Source organism: Eptatretus burgeri, chromosome 8 (genome assembly GCF_056783735.1).
Source record: "Eptatretus burgeri isolate ZD-2024b chromosome 8, Ebu_testis_v1, whole genome shotgun sequence".
NCBI lineage: Eukaryota > Metazoa > Chordata > Myxini > Myxiniformes > Myxinidae > Eptatretus > Eptatretus burgeri.
In genome coordinates, this window is record NC_140968.1 from 5849593 (window position 1) to 5854548 (window position 4956).

The following is a 4956-nucleotide window of genomic DNA, read 5'->3' on the forward strand; positions in this document are numbered from 1 at the left end:
GATGGGACCAAAAACGATACATAGGTTGATGTCTCAAAAAGCTGTGTCGGAGTTTTGATAAAATTTCGTGGATGAGTAGCCAAGTGACAAAACTTGGTGGATGAGAAGGTAGGTGACAAAATTTGGTAGATGTGTATGTAGCTAACAAAACTTGGTGGAGTAGGTCGGTGACAAAATTTGGTGGATAAGTAGGTTGGTGACAAAATTTGGTGGATGAGTATGTAGCTAACAAAACTTGGTGGAGTAGGTCGGTGACAAAATTTCGTGGATGAGTAGAAAGGTGACAAAACTTTGTGGATGAGGAGGTAGGTCACAAAATTTGGTGGAGGATTAGGTCGGTGACAAAATTTGGTGGATGAGAAGGTAGGTGACAAAATTTGGTGGATGAGTAGGTAGGTGACAAAACTTGGTGGATGAGTAGGTCGGTCACAAAATTTGGTGGATGATTAGGTCGGTGACAAAATTTGGTGGATGAGTAGGAAGGTGACAAAATTTGGTGGATGAGAAGGTTGGTGACAAAATTTGGTGGATGAGTATGTAGCTGACAAAACTTGGTGGATGATTAGGTCAGTGACAAAATTTGGTGGATGAGTCGGAAAGTGACAAAACTTGGTGGATGAGTTTATTAGGTCACAAAATTTGGTGGATGAGTAGGTAAATGACAAAACTTGATGGATGATTGGGTAGGTGACAAAACTTGGTGGATGAGTCAATTGCTGACAAAACTTGGTGGAGTAGGTCAGTGACAAAATTTGGTGGATGAGTAGGAAGGTGACAAAACTTTGTGGATGAGAAGGTAGGTCACAAAATTTGGTGGATGAGTATGTAAGTGACAAAACTTGGTGGATGAGTAGGTAGGTCACAAAATTTGGTGGATGATTAGGTCGGTGACAAAACTTGGTGGATGAGATGGTAGGTGACAAAATTTGGTGGATGACAAGGTAGGTGACAAAATTTGGTGGATGAGAAGGTTGGTGACAAAACTTTATGGATGAGTAGGTAGGTGACAAAATTTGGTGGATGACAAGGTAGGTGACAAAATTTGGTGGATGATTAGGTCGGTGACAAAACTTGGTGGATGAGAAGGTAGGTGACAAAATTTGGTGGATGACAAGGTAGGTGACAAAATTTGGTGGATGACAAGGTAGGTGACAAAATTTTGTGGATGAGTAGGTAGGTCACAAAATTTAGTGAATGATTAGGTCGGTGACAAAACTTTGTGGATGAGGGGGTAGGTCACAAAACTTGGTGGATGAGAAGGTAGGTGACAAAATTTGGTGGATGAGTATGTAGCTGACAAAACTTGGTGGAGTAGGTCGGTGACAAAATTTGGTGGATGAGTAGGAAGGTGACAAAACTTTGTGGATGAAGAGGTAGGTCACAAAATTTGGTAGATGAGTAGGTCGGTGACAAAACTTGGTGGATGAGTTGGTAGGTCACAAAATTTGGTGGATGAGTAGGTAAGTGACAAAACTTGGTGGATGAGTAGGTAAGTGACAAAACTTGGTGGATGAGTGGGTAGGTGACAAAACTTGGTGAATGAGTCGATTGCTGACAAAATTAGGTCGATGAGTCGGAAAGTGACAAAACTTGGTGGATGAGTAGGAAGGTGACAAAACTTTGTGGATGAGAAGGTAGGTCACAAAATTTGGTGGATGAGTATGTAGGTGACAAAACTTGGTGGATGAGTAGGTAGGTCACAAAATTTGGTGGATGATTAGGTCGGTGACAAAACTTGGTGGATGAGAAGGTAGGTGACAAAACTTTATGGATGAGTAGGTAGGTGACAAAATTTGGTGGATGACAAGGTAGGTGACAAAATTTGGTGGATGACAAGGTAGGTGACAAAATTTGGTGGATGATTAGGTCGGTGACAAAACTTGGTGGATGAGAAGGTAGGTGACAAAATTTGGTGGATGACAAGGTCGGTGACAAAATTTGGTGGATGACAAGGTGGGTGACAAAATTTGGTGGATGACAAGGTGGGTGACAAAATTTTGTGGATGAGTAGGTAGGTCACAAAATTTAGTGAATGATTAGGTCGGTGACAAAACTTTGTGGATGAGGGGGTAGGTCACAAAACTTGGTGGATGAGAAGGTAGGTGACAAAATTTGGTGGATGAGTATGTAGCTGACAAAACTTGGTGGAGTAGGTCGGTGACAAAATTTGGTGGATGAGTAGAAAGGTGACAAAACTTTGTGGATGAAGAGGTAGGTCACAAAATTTGGTAGATGAGTAGGTCGGTGACAAAACTTGGTGGATGAGTAGGTAGGTCACAAAATTTGGTGGATGAGTAGGTAAGTGACAAAACTTGGTGGATGAGTAGGTAAGTGACAAAACTTGGTGGATGAGTAGGTAGGTGACAAAACTTGGTGAATGAGTCGATTGCTGACAAAATTAGGTCGATGAGTCGGAAAGTGACAAAACTTGGTGGATGAGTAGGAAGGTGACAAAATTTGGTGGATGAGTAGGAAGGTGACAAAACTTTGTGGATGAGGGGGTAGGTCACAAAACTTGGTGGATGAGTAGGTAGGTCACAAAATTTGGTGGATGAGTAGGTAAGTGACAAAACTTGGTGGATGAGTAGGTAAGTGACAAAACTTGGTGGATGAGTAGGTAGGTGACAAAACTTGGTGAATGAGTCGATTGCTGACAAAATTAGGTCGATGAGTCGGAAAGTGACAAAACTTGGTGGATGAGTAGGAAGGTGACAAAATTTGGTGGATGAGTAGGAAGGTGACAAAACTTTGTGGATGAGGGGGTAGGTCACAAAACTTGGTGGATGAGAAGGTAGGTGACAAAATTTTGTGGATGAGAAGGTAGGTGACAAAATTTGGTGGATGAGTATGGAGCTGACAAAACTTGGTTGAGTAGGTCGGTGACAAAATTTGGTGGATGAGTAGGAAGGTGACAAAACTTTGTGGATGAAGAGGTAGGTCACAAAATTTGGTGGATGAGTAGGTAAGTGACAAAACTTGGTGGATGAGTAGGTAGGTGACAAAACTTGGTGAATGAGTCGATTGCTGACAAAATTAGGTCGATGAGTCGGAAAGTGACAGAACTTCGTAGATGAGTCAATAGGTGACAAAACTTTGTTGACGAGTTGGGTAGGTGACAAAATTTGGTGGATGAGTTGGTAGGTGACAAATCTTTGTGGATGACGAGGTAGGTGACAAGAGATGATGCAGTCATCTTTGCGGAGACTTTGGATATCCTTTTGGGGGCCCTCGAGGTGCTGAATGAGGAGTCGGAGCCACTGGGATTACGGGTTTTCTGGGTCAAAACTAAGATCCAGGCTTTCAATGACATCTTGGATGCTGCTGTCCTGTCTGTGTCTGTTTGTGGTGAGGATGTTGAGGTCGTGGAGAGATTCACTTAACTTGGCAGTGATATTCATGTCTCTGCTGGCTGTGAGTCAGAGGTCAATAGACGTCTGGGTCGGGCCTGGGGAGTCATGGATTCACTGGATCATGGGGTGTGGCGCTGCCGGTACCTGTGTGGGAAGATAAAAGTCTGAGTCTTCAGGTCCTTGGTGCTTCCAGTCTTGCTTTCTGGATGCGAGACTTGAACTCTGACCAGGGATCTGAGACGTAGACTTAATTCCTTTGGTACCAGGTCTCTTGGGAGAATCCTTGGCTATCACTCGTCGGACTTTGTGTCCAACGAGCGATTGCTGAGAGAGACTCAAATGAGATTTGTTACCTGCATCTTCCGTGAGCGTCAGCTGCCGCTGTATGGACTTGTGGCTCGTTTTCCTGACGCTGATCCTGCTCACCAGATTCTCTCAGCGAGGGAGTCTCGTGAGTGGAGGAGGACAATGGGCCGACCACGTGCCTCGTGGTTGCAGCAGGTTGATCGGCATCTCAAGGAGATGGAGATGGGCCTGGAATCTGTCTGGGGGATGGCCAGACGGAGGCCCCTGGAGTACTGGCAGAAAGTGGACGTGCTGCACCTGACCTGACCTCAGTAGGTGGGTGACAACTTGGTGGATGAGTAGGTTGGTGACGAAATTTGGTGGATGAGTTTGGTAGGTAACAAAACAAGCCAATTAGATTTTGGTTCAGGTCCAGATGCGGATCCTGCATGTCAGTGGGATACAAAATGTAAACTGTTCAGCCTGGTGGAGGTATCTTCTCGAGCTCAAGCGCCGTTCTCGCTAAAGAAGAGTTAAAGTACGTCCATGGAAATTAAATATACGGTTAACTAATAATGCTGAATGGAATAAAATGAGAATAAACCTAAATCAAAAAGAATTCTGGTTACAACAAAAATGACAAACAAAATCCAGTACTCTCAACAAAAAAAGTAAAATTAGGATCAAAATAATGACACAATTTAAATTTGGGACAGACAAGCAGTGAAGCATTACAACAAAACAAACATTGTCCATTTTCAAGCACATTTATTTGATCAACACATAATTCACAATTACGCATAAATAACTCATTTATTAACAATCAAAGCAAAGCACATTGAAAAATATACATGAGGTAATTAATTACATTAACACTTATGGAGCCCACTTAGACAGTCTTATATATTGCTACACACAGGACATGACGCGCATCATCAATTAACCTGGAAAGACAGGCGAGAGGATGAAAAGAGTGGACTTTGGTACGACTCCAGCTCACCCGATACAGACAATGCGGACTTGCATTGGTCCCAATGTGAATTGGTTGGTCATTGGGAGGGGGGGGGAGAGGAGGAAGGAAGGAGGTACTGAGAGCAAGGGTGTGTCGGTGGCTTTGTCGATATGGATGCAAAGGTAGGTGGGAACCGCCAAGTTCATTTGTTGGTACAGATAAGACGCACAGACGATCAGCACTCTGTGGAAAGCATCAGTGCCTTGTTCAGAGCTGTGTGGTCAGTTAACCTCCTGCTTTAGACAGTCGAGCAGGCATGTAATGTCTCGCTCAGACAAAGTCGTACAGTCAGCCAACAAAGCATTCGGG